The sequence below is a fragment of the Atractosteus spatula genome, chromosome 3 (genome assembly GCF_055471065.1).
Source record: "Atractosteus spatula isolate fAtrSpa1 chromosome 3, fAtrSpa1.hap1, whole genome shotgun sequence".
Taxonomy (NCBI): domain Eukaryota; kingdom Metazoa; phylum Chordata; class Actinopteri; order Semionotiformes; family Lepisosteidae; genus Atractosteus; species Atractosteus spatula.
The window spans coordinates 21217627-21234240 of record NC_142708.1 but is presented as its reverse complement, the minus strand read 5'-3'; the positions used below and the strand labels follow the sequence as shown (position 1 = coordinate 21234240).

At 36.3% G+C, this 16614-nt stretch overlaps 1 protein-coding gene across 1 annotated transcript in view; it reads right to left on the bottom strand.

The window, feature by feature from the left end:
- kcnn2 (potassium calcium-activated channel subfamily N member 2) overlaps nucleotides 1–10801 on the bottom strand; it is a 95674-nt gene extending 84873 nt beyond the window's left edge. The window contains exon 1 of the mRNA XM_088910888.1: nucleotides 10712–10801. The gene's annotated coding sequence lies outside the window, so the exon portion shown is untranslated. The remainder of the gene's footprint in view (nucleotides 1–10711) is intronic.
- Nucleotides 10802–16614: the final 5813 nt, after the last annotated feature.

The following is a 16614-nucleotide window of genomic DNA, read 5'->3' as shown; positions in this document are numbered from 1 at the left end:
GCTTCTGCTCTGCTACTCACTCAGCATTGACGTTCGGATGTCCTGAAACCCGCCTAGCACCAGGTCGCCCCACGTCCGCTACCTGAGGGCATAGGTTTCAATACTACATTTCCTGAACAGCTGAGCCCAGGCTAACCCCCGTCTTGCTGCTACGCATAGGGTCTTTTCGCTCTCCTGTCATTCCACGGTTCGTCCTTTCCGACATCCTTGACACAATCTTCACAATGTTGTATTTTCATCCATAAAAATCTCAATAACAGTGAGAATAATTGAGAAACTTCCATCTTTATTCTTATCATACACTTTCTAAAATAGGAATTAAGAAAGGAATAGGACATGCAGCATTAAAGCTTATTGATGAGCCTCAGAAAGAGGGGTTGCTGTGAAACTCCAGTGAGGGACATCTCTGTGATCTGAGCCACAGAATGACCTAGTGGTCTTTGCCTGTGGGAAAGTAAGGGAGATGAGTTCCTCTTATGCGTTAAGGATCTTTCCCCGGACAGACTCGATCTATCTAAGATAGATGTCCACTGCTGTCACCTGGATGACATCTGCACATACTCCTAGTAGTCACAGGGCATGGTCAATCATCCAGGTGGATGCTGCACATTGGTGGTGGTGGAGGGGAGTCCAATTTACCTGTAAAGCGCTTTGAGTGGAGTGTCCAGAAAAGCGCTAAGTATAAGCAATTATTATTATTATTATTATTAATCATCCAAAAAGATGACCAACCAATCAGGGAACTGCAGGATGTGGGGACCTGCGCCACCTGGTGGCTTCTTGACCAATTACCATCCGTATTTTCCCCAGTTAAAAAGCAGTGTGCATCACCTCTAATGCTGCCACTCCCCGCTGAACCAACTTGGATCACTGACAACAGAATCACATGCCTGCCACACTTGTTGTCTAAACTTAAACTTTTTTAGAGTTAGAGAGTGAGCTCATACGTAAAAAATAATTCTGCACGAGGTCTAACCTGATCATCAAAACAGTACAGCTGGACATAGATCAACACCCCAGAATATATCATTATTCGGCAGTAGCTGCTTCGGTGGGAGCAAACCAGGTTTCTCCCCTTTTTCTGTGACTCGTACTGACTAAGCAGTCACCATCCTGTTCACAGACTTTGTCCTAGTTAAGTTCAAAGCAAACTCAACAACTCAATTGAGAGACCTGACTGTTAGTGCGAGGCTGCAGCAAGATCCTTCTCTTTCTCTGATACCTCGAGCTGCCTAAGGACTGGTATTGAGCCAATATAGAGCAAGAATTGTACAGCGCTGTGTTTTGTAAGTCGATTCCTAAGAGCCAAGGTAAACTCACGCAATTTACTGTTACAACTAAACATTGTGCCAGTAAATTCATACAAACCCCTACAGAAGAGAGTTTACAAGTTTCTTTCTTCATAATAATTGCTTACACTTATATAGCAGTTTTCTTGGCACTCCACTCAAAGTGCTTTACAGGTAACTGGGACTCACCTCCACCACCAATATGCAGCCTCACCTAGACAATGCGACAGCAGCCATAGTGCGCTAGAACGCTCACCACACACCAGCTATCGTAAAGAGGAGAGCAGACTGATATACTGTAAGTGGAGATTATTAGGAGGCTATGATTGTTAAAGGCCAATGGGAAATTTGGCCAGGACACTGGGGTAGTACCCCTACTCTTTTTGAGAAAAACCCTGGGATTTTTAATGACCGCAGAGAGCTGGGACCTCAGTTTTAAGTCTCATCTGAAGTACGGCACCTTTTAACAGTATAGTGTCCCCGTCACTATACTGGGGCATTGGAACCCACACAGGCTGCATAATTTCTAAGTATTGTTTTTGTTCAGTTTCACTAACATATGTTAAATATGTTTACACAGTATACTGTATAATAAAATCATGTTAGAGATGTTTTCTGTTATTTTGAAAAAGCTAAAAATCATGTTAAGTGCACAATACAGTAGATAAATTCTCAGCAAGTCAAATAAGAAATGAAAGAGTCTTTGAGAATACAACATCACCAAAATGTATAAGTATTAGTAGTAATTTAATACAGTATATAATAATTGAGATTTGTGGCAAAAAGCTGCTTCTTTTATATTTTTCACCATCAGTCAATTGCGAAGCCAGAAAATCAGGTGCAGTCCCTATTGTACTAGGACTGTTAAATTGACATTTAGGGACATGTGAACCCCAGTATATTTGTCTTCTAATTTATTCTCTTCACAAATCTAAAAATAACAACTAAACACAATTATTAGTAAGTAATACTACATGTGGAATAATGTGGTGTTACAGTACATGTAGCAGAACTGTTTTTAGCATCCTAAAATGTATTGAATAAATATTAACAGACATTTAATTTGTTCGTCTCAAATCACTGTTTCATTAATATTTGTGAGAAATATAATTGCATTTGTAATTACTAATAGTTTTTCAGTCTCATCGGAATGCAGTATAATTCTGACCTTTAGTACTATTCAATATTACATTTTTTTCTGTTGCTGGAATCTCTTTGTGAAATTCACATCGTTTTTATTAATGACAGTGTCTAAATGGAAAAGACAATATGAAATTGACATTATCAGAGATAACTACCTGAACAACTTGAAAGGACTAGACCGCTGTGGGACTTAGCAAAGCTTTCAAGACCACTATCTGATAACATCAATTATCTATCCATTATACAGACCATTATACTGTATACTGTAGGCACTCCTAGATGCATAGTAAAGCATGTTTTTTTTATTAGGGGTTGTAATAATAAAAAGCATAATAAAGTATGGGAGATCTACATGCAGGGCTTTCAGAAAGAGCTCTTTATAACATTGCTGTTTTTGTTTTTGTTTATCATAGATCTTAAAGCTTATTGTTTCAAGATCTACAGTAAGAGCTCTTCATTAACTGACACACAAATACCAGACTGCAGCACTCAAACATATCAATGGAATTTAAATGTATTGTCTTTGAAAATGAGCAAAGATTATTTCCCATAAGTTATGTTTTATAAAATGTTGATCCCCAGTTTCATCAAGCATGCCAAAAAATATAGGCTGTATTTCTGATGTTTCAGTTTTTATTAGATTAATACAATGAATATGTTTATACTGTACATGTTACAACAAAAAATTTTCAAAGAACCACCCTTTTTCTTTGTATTTGTTCATTTGTATTTTTAATTTTGTTTGTGTTAATTATAATAATACAAATGTGTAGTTATCTTAGTGTAGTTATTAACATCGGTTTCCAATTTACTTATCTTTGGTTTCATTTAAAAAATTATCCACTTTTGCTTGCACTTCCGTGTTATCAGCCAACAGCTTGTTTACTGTAATAGTAAAAAACTGTATGACTTAAGTCAGTTCTGTAAAGGTGAAAGTTTTTGCCAGTCTTTCTCAAGTGTTTTATTTTGCCTGTGTGCTTGTTTTTCTTTCTTTGTTTTGTGTGCAGCCAACAGAAATTTCAGTTTAATTTTTAGGTCATGAGGAGATACAATACACCAGTTTCACTGTGCAAAGGAAATGGAAATAGTATTAAAATACTCCTACAATATGTTCTGGTTTGTTGTTCAGAAATAAAATGGCTCTATAATAGAAGTAAATTCTGGATTTCCATCAGTTTCCCAAATCTTGCTCTAATACATCAAGGAGGAAATTGTAAAGCAAAAACTAACAGCTTTTTGTAAGCAGTCTTTTTTTAGTTCATTTTAAAGGGGAACTGGAATGTTATTTTTATTTTTCAGGGTTAGAAAGAATTGGCATTAATAAGTGCATTTCAAGCCACATTCAAATTAAATAGTTGAAATGCAGAGGTACTGTCTGCGCAGCACCATATTCTGTGATTCCGAATGAGGCAGCAAACCGTCCTGTCAGGTGAAGTAACCTTGTTACATTGTAAGGCTTGTCAATACATCTCTTTTAACCCAACAGAAATATTGCTCTCGACATCAACATGGTTTTGCCAACAAATATTACTTACTTGTTAATTTTGCATACAGATCACGTTGGAATATTTCTGCAATTAAATGTCTGTTTCACCACCTGTACTAATTCTCTCACATATTGCATTTCATTACTCTTTACAGTGACAAGAGAGCAGGAAGGGCCGCTTCACTTAACAATTAGTCCAAACTGTCGCTCTCACCTGTATCAAGATCAGGGGTTTGCAACAATATGGTGACCATCCAGTTGTTTCACTAAGTTCACTATTTTGTGCTTAATTTGGGAATTTCTGATACCATTAATTAATTTATTGTGTTACCGAAATTTAATAACCGGTCTGAGAAATTGGGACTGCACTTCCTCTTCATATTCTGGGTTTAAATAGACCCAAAATGAACACCGACTGAAGTTTAGTAAGGGAATCAAACATCTCAAATCAAAAATGAATTGAAGTAAGGAAACCTTTTTTTTAATTGCATGATACAACACAGAACACTAAAGCATACGAATGCCAGCTCACTTCACCATTAAGCTTTGAAATATATCATCATTACTATTTATTAATATAAACAGATCCATTGCATGGCATGGCAGGAGTTTCAAGAGCTACCCCTAGCAATCAGCTTCAGAACATGTGTGAATGCCCCTCTCCTGCCCCTCCTCTACCTGCTCTCTCAGCTCTGTCCAGCAGAGTAAACAACTGCATGCTGTTACCAGTGGAATGCCACTGGTCAAAGAGGCAGTTAATCGTAAAGTTGATTAGAGGTCAATGCCAGCTCTAGAAACAAAAACTAAGGCCAATGATAAAGTGTAACACTGTATACATTGTTCTTAATGCAAAGTTAGTTAAATACGGTAGTTTACATTCCAGATTTACATAGGGTCTTCACACAAAAGGCCAAACATTCAGATTTGCATGTGAAGCTAACTTCATAATTTACACATGCGAGTAAACATAGCTACTGAATAATAAAAGTTTCAGCGATTCACTAAAAAATACTTGCACCTATGAAGATTAACACTGACTTTAACAATGTTAACAATGATGGTAAAGAGTAACAGTGTTCAGTCAAACCTCTTGGTATTAAAATAATGGTATTTTCCTTCTTATTTTGAACTGAACAACAAATGCTCAAATATAAAGCAGGAGGACTTACTTGGGTGATTGTCTCAAAATTTTATTTTTTTTTCGTAATAAATGACTATGGCCCCACAGTCCTAACAACCATATGATGTATATTGTTCTACCCTTTGCTCTCAATATTTTTCCTTAATGCCAAACCACATTTCTGTAGTTATCTTCAACTGAAATTGCAGCCATTTTGTTTTAAAGTAAGGGTTAATTCTGGTGGATCGGTACTGTATATTGCAGCACTAAAAGTAGCCTTTTAGCATGAATGTGTTTTGAGGAACAATCTATGTTAATGAAGAAGAACACCTGACAATTAGTCGTTTAGGTATGATTAGTAAATCTGATAAATTACCGTAGTTACTTCAACACTTTTTGTTAGTACAGCAGTGTTTTCAAGATTTGGATCAATGTAAATTAAAGTTTGCTAAATAATAAAATTCAAGTTCTTTCTTTCACACAAAAGAAGCTGAATTATTAACAAAGGTATTAAAGTATTAGACAACACTAAAGTAAATTGTTGATGCTCATAATGAATCCATCCATCCACTTTCTAACTGCTTCACCCAGTTCTGGGTTGCAGGATAGCTGGAGCCTATCCCATCAAGCAGTGGGCACAAGGCAAGGTACACCCTGGACAGGACAGACACACACTCATACATAGGGCCAGTTTTTCCCAGAAACCAATTAACCTACAGTACTAGTATGTTTTAGGAATGTCAGAGGAAACAAGAGCACCCAGAGGAAACACATACGAACATGAGGAGAGCATACAAACTCCAGGCAGATAGAACCCCATGTCTGGAATTGAATACAGGGCCCCATCACTACAAGGCAGCAATGCTAACCGATGAGCCACCATGCCACCCTAACATAATGGAAATTAATTAATTATATAAGTGTCAACTCCTGGTTGTGTCTAAGATGCTAAGACTTTTGCACAGCCGCACAGTATACTGTATATCTCCGAGCAGACACTCCTTTCCCATGAACTGAATAATTAATACATTTCATTTGAAATGTACTGTACTACCCAAAGTTACATACACACCCGAAGAAGGCTTCACAGCCAAAATGTTGTTTCCTTTCTTCACTTTTCAGCATGGAATAAACCTTTAACTTGTTCCTTTGCAGCCTACGCAGGCTGGCGCAGCTACCTACTAAAACCTTTCCTTTGAAGCTTGTTACACACTGTCATTAAGTTCTTTGTTGTTTTCTTGACCACACCTGCCTCCACAAGGATTTACAGTAATGTTTATGATTTGTTGAACTGGCATAATGGCAAAACAAATCCTACAAAAATGCTGCTGTACAGCATTAAAATTGTTGTTTATATTGCAGAACAAAAAACAGAATCTGCTAGCCTAGAAATTTGGCAATTAAAATATCATATACATTTTCCAGTTCTTAAAAATGTTTTTTGTGTCTGGAGGAATAACGAATCATCACAAATAACAAAAACCTAGACCAGCAGGGAGAAATATTACAACTTTTTGGAATGCGGAGGGTATGTGTAAAAGAGTTTGTTGGCCTGTTCATACAGTATGTGCGCTCATCTGTATTGGTCCCAAATTCCAGTGACTGCAAACCTGGGCCTTTGGAACAGCCATATAGGATGTAGCTTCTGACTTCTGTAGATATACCATTTATGTGCTCTGCCAAGTTGCTACATGCATTGCCATCTAGGACATCACTGAGACAATAACGTGGATGTTATGCCGTGCCCGTGAATGGAAAATAGGGGACAGCAAGTTAATAAATCCTGGAGTTGATTCAGCGGCAGAGTTTTATGATTTATTGAATAATGAATGAGGTAATGGGGAAAATCCACATGGACAGAGTTCTGGGAGTGTCCTGGGGAAGACACCAGCAACAACACTACCAAGACTCAATGTCTGAGCCCATAAGAGTGATCCCTCAGGGCTTAAATAGTCTGTGATGTCCCCTTAATGAGGTTGATATGCCTTGCCTGATCACGTTTTAAAATGGCCCTGATGAGCTCCTTCCACGTGTGGAATGTGGAATGGAATTTGGTGCAGATGCACTGGAGCTCATCAGGGCCTCACAGTGGAAAGCAAAGACCTTTTTTTTTGCCAGCTCTGCATATAACATTTTTATGTATTGTGTTTGTTGTGGAAATGTTGGCACACATTACTATTAGGTTAAAATCAATGATCACGCTACTCTTTCACATTCAAAAACCCATTCCATTCAGCTTGGTCCCAGAATTTAATGTCCATTTTGTCTCAATTCTGAAAGCTCTCTTTGGCTTTCTGTGTTTGTAAAGCCACAGCCCATAAGGCTTGAACTCTTGTTTGTGTTTGACAAACAGTCAAACACAAACAGTAGAATGTGTACTTAAATATAAGGGGTAATTGTGTAATGGGAGTGAAATGACAGTCATATGTATCCCTTTTTATATTTTATTCCATTATATCTATAAATATATGAATAAATAATACGTATGTAGAACAAATATTGGCCTAAAGGTTATTTTACAAGGAAACTGGAAACATGAGTAATTTATTCTCACTGTCCACGTCTCTTTGTATGCATTTAGGCTTTTAATTTGGAAAAGGCTATGATATATGTATGACACTGGATTGCCTTGTTTGAAGCCTTAAAAATAACCACCTTTTAACTTGGTTTGAGAAGCAATATAAAGCAAAACAGCTGTAAAATTAACACTACCCTTTGAAATGTAAAGCAACTAATGAAAGTCTAAAAGCATTGACAAGAGATTAGAAGGATGAGATAGCACATCAAGGAAATGCTTTTTGAAATGTTGATGCACACAGACACCCGCAGCAATAGATTTCCATCACCTTGCATGTTATAACGACTTGCCCACTGATAGAAATCACAATTTTATCTAATTATTCAGCTGTAAGACAACAGTATATGGTTAAGAACTAAAAATTCATATTTAAAAACTTTTGGGGGAAAAAAGAGCTTTGTTTGCATACACCATAGATTATTGAAAAGGGGATCTAAACATAGAAATATTCTGAAGTCATTTTAAATCCAGTTGAGAAGAATCCTGTTTCTCAAGCATCATGTCCTTGTGTTTTCAGGTTTTTTTTTGCAGTTTACACTGTTAGGTTTGGTTTTGTACAATCCCAGATAAATAATGGAGTCACCCTTTCAATCATGGTGAACACAATCCTCAATTAACAGAAAACAATAAAATGTTTCTGTTAGTCTTAAACACAGGCTTCTCCTGCATTTGGAACATTTAGTCCTTCACAACTGTGCTGAAAAGCCCTGCTTCTTTGAGTCTTACAGAATGAAGAGACTAGTGGGTACTCCTGTCCTACACTGTATACACAACACCATTCTTGTTCATCAATAGCAGCCTATATCTGCTTAATATGAAAGTTTGATGAGAACAGAATGCGTATCAAGTCACACTCTAAATGAGTGTGTGATTCTGCTTATGACCTCATCATGGCAAATGATGCTGGTTAGATTAAAACAAACAACAACTGTGGACAGGCTAAAGACATTTTTCTGAAAATATGTTCAGAACAGTGGCTTTAGCATAGCAACAGCAGGAAGGGGGATTCACTTTTTTTTAATGTAAGACATGCGTCAAGAACCTCTTTATTAACTGATTTCAGAGGGGGAAAACATTGCTGTAATGAATGGCAAATCTGTGATGGTCAAATCAGATGTTGCTTACTTCATTATTGGAACAATTGGTACTTTCTAAAAAATGACCTAAAGCTTACTTTTATTGTCGTGATCTTACATACTTCAACAAAGCTTAAGTAATTTGTTCATACCTAATTAACCCTAATTAAAACTACATTCTGTATTATCGACACACATGACAGTTGCAATACATGATTTAAAGTACAAAGCATTTAGTTCAAGGCATGTTACGTTTTAAATTTTAAAATCTTTTAAATCTCTTAAAAACTTTTAGTTTTTTTCCTTCAACTTTGAGACATTAGACAGGAAAATGCTTGAACCTCAAATGACAGAATTAACATAATACTAAACTTCTTCAGTTATGTTTTACATCAGAAGTACAGTAAACTCAGAACTACTGTATAAGAGCTTTTGTATCCACTAATAATATACACTGAAACAGTCAACAGAATTTGGGTGGTTAAACCTAAAGGATTTTTACACTATTTTATGTTAAATTTGTATTATGGTATCTCTAACCTTACATGTGTACAACTTTTTTTCCAATCCAGTCAAGCTCAACGTCGAGACAAAAACCTTTTTTATATTTATTTGTGTACTATTCAAAGTCAATTGCTTGCTAAAATTGTTGCATATACAGTATTTCCCTTCCCACACAACATGATTCTGAATATGTCTCTTTAGAAAAGCAGAAGAAAACAATAGTCATCCTATGTGATGTATTCCTAACATTTTTCAGAATTGCACCTCATATACGGTACGTATAATACTCTCAGAAATGTTCTATTCTCAACAGCATTCTACCTTTAATACAGAAGTTCACTGTTGGATGTCTGGATCATTACACTTGGAGAAGCAAAAACCATTTCTAAAACACCTTTCATACTCCATTCAGAAAATGGGGAAAATCATACAAGAAATAAATTGTTTTTTTTATGTTTGCTTTCAGTAACTTTGTTCTTTCCATAAGGAAAAATACCACCTTACCATCCTAAGCTGGGAAGGTGTTCAATCGATAAATTAATTAACCAATCTGTGTAATATGTTTAAAAATTAAATTTAAATTTAAAATAAAAATAGATTAAAACAAGGGGTAATACAATAAAAGCTTAAAGGCAGTTGATTAATATAAAACTATGATTTAATAGGAGTGATGTATGGAACTAAATTTTTGTTAGAGATACAGAAGTAATTAATGTAAATAAATAGTAAATAATAAATAAATAACTAACAATAGTCATCCTAAAATGTGCTGCCATTTATTTTAGGATGAAGTGCCAGTTTATAAAACCTTACTACCCCTGAGTTGTGTCACTGTGAGTCTTTCATACATCTCTTTGAACAGATATAGATTGTGATCAAAGGTCAGTAACACTGTATTATAATCTTCAGAAAAATAATTACAGATTTTGTGACAGGATCTCATTGAAGCTCTAAGAACTAGAAGTGGAGCCCAAATGACAAACTGAATCTTCAGAGCGAGAGGATGACTAATGAGTTTCAAGATTCTTACTGAAAGCAGAGCTTATTAGGAGCTTCCGAGATTAATTAAATGAGATGAGTGTATCTTTTCCATATTGGCAAATCTAAACACAAACTACACACTTTACGTATAATCTCTCTGTTATATACATAAAACTTAGGTTTTCTATTTACTTTTAACTTTCTGTCATATTTTATCATATTTAAAAGCAGTCTTGACAATTAATAGTTATACCATAATTACAAAGAGTGAACATTACAATTTAAAGTAACTGAGCTTCTTTCTCAGCTGTGTTATATAAACATGTAGTTTATGAATTAATCCCAGCAACACAAATATTAAAGAGCATTTTTTCTTCTTCAACATTTCTCTTGGCCACACAACTACTCAAGTTTAACCTTTGTAAATCTGACACATCAGAACGCATCAACACAAGGAAGCCGAGATGAACAATAAGCACATACCACTAAAATATTTATTTAAAAAAACACATATTAATCAAAGCTGCAGCATACCTGAGTACCGCCTTCTAAGCACGACTTCACTTAACAGAAAAGAGTAACCTCCACTTTGGCATCAGCTGCACAATCTTCAGAACGACGTCCTCTCAACTTTAATGCTCCTGATTTCAGTCATATCCAGCATGGAGTGGCTAATGATGTCTGCCTGTTTTGAGTGATCCTCATAGGACAGAAAGTAGCAATGCAAACAGTTCACACCCTGTGGCTTTCCAGATGAGACAGATGATGAGAGGAAGAGTGTTGTCTCAGACATCGGCGTCAGCAGTTCAGGTAGAATCGCAAGGACTGACAAGAAGTTCTCAGCAGCTGTCAGAGACCCCTAGGGACGACAAAAGAGCCTCTTTCAACTTGTGGAGCTCCACGGGGAAACAAGCAACTAGCCTGCTTACAAAAAACCTATTTATAAAAACACATCTGAGAGGCAGGCAGAATCTTGAAGAAGGGGCAGGCCCAGAATTGTCACTGTGAATGACAGCCCACTCTTACCTTTCTGCAGCACATCAACACATAATACACACACCCCTATATTTCCCAGGAATTGAAAATCAATGAGTTGTCACTGAGGAGAGTATTTCAATTTCTGTCTCCCTCCCCCGAATAATTAGGAAAAGAAGTGGAGAGTTATTCCTTTCCTGTTTAATTCTAGACCAGAGGACTACTAGACATCTATATGCAACAGGCACTTTAAAGTGACTAAAAAGAAAAACAAGAGTAACCTTTGTTTTGTTTGTTTACTGAAATTACTGTAATGTTACTGGATTGGTGCTGCCCCTTGTGTAACTTGTCTTTGGAGTATTGACACTGGTTCGGGTTTTTCTGGTTATGTCATGTTTTCCCAGTCATTGTTTTTTTATTTTAAAATCTATTTACACACAATGACATGGTGTCCCTAGTATTATGCATAGATGCCTACAGTACCAGGGTCTAGCTGTCCAGGGATGTAATTAAGGACTCAGATGCCTGTCTTGCCTCTTATACTGCTTTCATTGAAAATATATATTTTTGAAAATATATATTTTTGATCATGTCCCAGCTACACTATTGTATTTGGCATTAGATTCCAAACCGCAATAGGTGGAATGCTTATATCTTAATGAGTTCTAGGAAGTATGCAATATACGATGCTGCTACATTAATATGTGATTATTCTATAGCTGGAATCATTGAATCATACTTAATGGACAGCAGTGGTGATGAAAACGACATTAGTGGATGCACAAAGGGGCAGGAAGCATGGAAGAGAGAATTAGCATTAAACATTAAAAAAGAGCATTAAGGCACAGGAACTGAAAAATCTATATTTAAAAAAATATTAGGATATAGAGTGGGGAGATTGTTATAGGCAACTTAATGAAAGATGTCAATTACTAAATCTTATATAATAAAATCAGGGATTTATATGTAAAAGATCAAGTGGGAAGATTTCAAATTTTTCTCACCAAGGCTGGGAAAAACCACTACGACAGTCTCCAGATGAAATTGAAATCCCAGCAAGGGTTGATGACTGCTTCCTTCAGTTTGTCAGAACACCCTTTGACAGGGAATGTCGGTATTTCTGTAGTGTTTTCAAATAATCAAGACAGACTGAGGAAAACAAACACTCTTTTGTCAAGTATTGTCAGGTATGTGGAGTTGCTGAGCAAACACTCTTTGGTCAGGTATTTGTGTCACACATGCACACTGTCCCCTAGTAAGCAGGGATTTATACTGTATGTAGTCCATGCAAATACTGTATGTTCCCTCTAGTACAACAATAATAATCGCAATGAACAATGGTTCCCTTATTTAATTTAGAATCCCCTGACGCATTTCTGTAACATGGCACATAATATAATTGCACAACAAGCAAGAAATTAAATAACAGGTGTCACAGACTCCAGTTTTACTTTAATAAAATATAATTACATCTGAGACATGACCAAACCCGGTGTTTATTAGCTGTAAGAACAGCTGCTGTCCTTGTACTGTATATATAAAATAACAATGACTGTAAATGATTGTGAAAATCATCATGATGAGAACATACTGTACACATCCATTATCGGAAAGCTGATCCGTCCACAGAAAGGGTTGTGGCAACCCAGAGCCCCACACTGACAGTGCGCAAATTGGGACAACACCCTGGATGGGATGACAGTCTATAACATACACACACAATTAAGAGACACCTATTAAAAAGCCAATGAACCAATTCACCTATCTGGTATGCCTCTGGAGGGTGGGAGGAAATCTGTGTACTGTATGTGTGTAACACAAAAGCAGCCTGCCCACAATTGAACCTGGGAGTGAAGTGCCTCTTTATCCTAAAGATACCTTTTACTTAAATCATTTTGTAGTTTTTTTTATCTCCAGGAAACAATTTCTTCCTGAGACCCCGTAAGGCATAATTAAAATGTCACATGTTGTTCTGTTCTACTTTAGCTTCAGCCCAATACTTACAGTAAGTGAAGATCAATTGTGAAATCGGCAACTTAACGCCTGAGATTATTACAGGTCTTATTTGTCAAGTGACTGAAGGATTTGAAGAAGTGAAAGCAATCAAACACTAAGAACAGCTATAAAATCCTCCTCTATTTGTTTCACTAGTGTCAGTTTATATATGAGCCAACTATACTGTACTTTCCATATTTACCATTTTATGGCATCTTTTACAGTATATTCAGATACCAAACAAATTACACGGTTTTAATAACAGATTCCAGATTTTAGAGGTAATACTTTTTATGAATTGTAGAAAATATTTTCAGATATGTATTCTAAATATTTACGGCATGCTTCATGGAAATTACAGAAAAAGATACATAAAAAGATAGCAAAAAAAAGGCTGAGATGGAAAAAAATGTCCATGAATCAGCAATATCCTAATCACTACGCGAAGCTGGCTTGTATGACAGAGTGGAAAACACATTTCAAAACCCACATGGAATTTACAACAAAGCATTGAAATGATACTACAGAGATGTGACAAAAGTTTTTACGGCCAGACGACACAAAATTGGATGTTTTTGGTTGAAATGCAAAGCATTACGTGCAGCGCAAATCCAACACAGCTCATCACTCTGGTAACACCATTCATATTGTCTATTAACATTCTTATTTATAAAAAAGGCTTAGATGTTAATGCTGACACATCATTTACATCATTTAGGCAATGGGGGGAAGTAATTAGTAAGGTAACCAAAATGCTGAAGTAGATCAAGGGATTTCATCTCATCTCTCATTTTCTACCTAGTGAGGGAACCCAGGTGCTCCCAGGCCTCTAGAGAAATATAATCCCACCAGTGTGTTCTGGGTCTGTCCTGGTGTCTCTTTCCAGTGGGTTGTGCCCAGTAAACCTCCAGAAGGAGGACCCTTGTGGAGAATCCTCCTCAGATGCCCGAGCCACTGCGTCTGGCTCCTCTTGATCCAGAGTTCCAAGGTCCTCCCAGATCACCAAGCCTCTAACCATGTCATAGAGAGTAAGCCCAGCAGCTCTCTAGAGAGACCTCATTTTCACCACTTGTAATCAGGATCTCGTTCTTTCAGATGCTACCCAAAGCTCATGACTATGGGTGAGGATAGGGACATACTGTAGATAAAACGGAAAAACTGAGAGCTTTGTCAGCTTCTCCTTCACCACCATGGTTCAGTACAGCAGTCGCATTTCTGCAACCGCTGCACTAATCCACTGGTCGATCTCATGATCCCCTCTACCCTCGCCCTTGAACAAGACCCAGAGTTATTTAAACTCCTTCACTTGGGGCAGCTGTTCTCACCTGGCCTGGAGAGAGCAATCCACTCTTTTTAGGGAGAGAACCATGACCTCAGATTTGGAGGTAGTAACAATTTGGAGGAGACAACATGCCAGACAAAGGATGATCCAAGCAACATTACCATGGTATTTCCTTTAAAAACTCAGAGATCCAGGAAGGACACCAGGGATCCACTCCTGGAGCCAAGTCTGGGGGTGGTGTTTGCCAGCAAGCAAACAAAGATGAGATAAAAACCTGTTTCAGTCTGCTGAAGACCTAAAACTGCTTGAACATTTGCCTTTCGTGGGGACAATAACCCAAAGCACAAGGCCAAATCAATATATTTTAGTTTTTGATTTTCTACACTAATATTTAACTTCTTTCACCCATTTAAGTTTTTTTTGTTTGAGCTTTGTTTTGCTACACATTTTTTTAAACCAACACTTATTCTGTTTGATAAATGTGCATATCTTGTTCAACAAATTTGTTTGCAAGTCACTGTAGTCATATTTACAGTACGCATAACGTCAAAAAGATTTTTCTCACAAAACCTATTTTAGATTTTTCTCTATTTGCAGAACTCTGATGGAAAGTATTGTGGTTTATCCATTTATAATTATTTCACATACAACAAGTGCAACATTAGTGCTTGGCTGGATTAAAAATCCATTCCTTGCCATTGTTTGGATTTTGTTCTTTATGTAACAGGTATCTTCAAAAGTGGATATGATTTGTTTGGAAGACTCTTGTGTGAGATGGATTTATCCACATTCCCTGTCTGACCCACCACTTTGGTGATCACCAATAGTCTCCAATGTGCTACTGTATTTTCTACATTATATCATCTTTTAAAATCTTTTTGAAATTATGCATTCTGGCTAACTTTATTCCTTACACTTAGAAAATGAAAGAAACATCTATTTCCAACAAATAATTTTGTAATTGAGAATAATATCATTAATAATAGGTCAGGCATTTTCACTTTAAAATGACAAGAATCAATATTACAGTAGTAGTTTCAAAGGACTCATATCCAGCTTACAATAAAATCATTCATTACTATTGATCCCAGTTTCCTCTTTTTTCATATCACATGGAAGAGTACATTTAAAAGCAATCCATTACAGTTAGTAACTATACACGCAATATACGATCATTGTAAGCAATGACTAAAAAATGAATTTATCCCAACTTCTCTTTAATTTTAAATAAGTAATCCCTTCCATAAGTAATGTGTAATTGTAATAGATTGCTTTGTAAAAGTTAATTTCTCAATATGAATTACATCCTAAATGACACATACTGTACCTGCTGTCACACAGCTACAGTATATTTAAATTTCTAACTTGCCCTGTTCTAGTAGAATGGCACAACTTAAATTATCTCTCTGAAGCTACTCAACCTGCATTATTCATTTCATTCTGATTTCTATTATAAATCATTAAAGAACAATAAATGCGATGTAGGAAAAAATGCAAGTTTTCCTTATTCTTACATGGCTTATTACATTCATACAAAAAATGCACTTTTTTTGCTTTTACCTCTGCCATTTTGAAATTGGCAGTTGTCATTTACACAGTACGTTATAACTTTTATGAAATTATTTTTAAACATCTTTGTTTAATATACCATCAATCATTTACATTGATCCACCTGTAAGTTAAGGATCTAAAACAGATCCTCTGCAACAGCTGAAAGGTTCATCGTGGAACTGCAATTGATCGCACATCGATTAATTAAAAAAAAACTAAATAGTTGCATTATAGGAATTCAATAGCATTTATCTTCAATAAAATAAAGACACTGTAGGCCTACATCCTTAAACAGAACTTAATCTAAAATGTCCTATTTAATAATTTTTTTGTCTTCCAAAGACTTCAGCACCAGCTCAAGCCTTTAGCGTCTGATCTTGAGTATCAGTTAAATTTTCATTTCATGGCTCAACCCAAGGATGCACAACGTCTTGAGCAACAACAAAAATCCGTTATCAAACTGCAGCACATTAACTCAGTGTGAAATATAAAGGCTTCAGGATGCGTTTAATACTGAATCCCAAATTACTTTATATAAGTACACTACTTAGTCACAATGGATTAGCTGCTTGCTGTTCATATCGTAAAATATTAGTGTTAGAGTGTTAAAAAAAGGAAATTTGTGTTAAAGAAA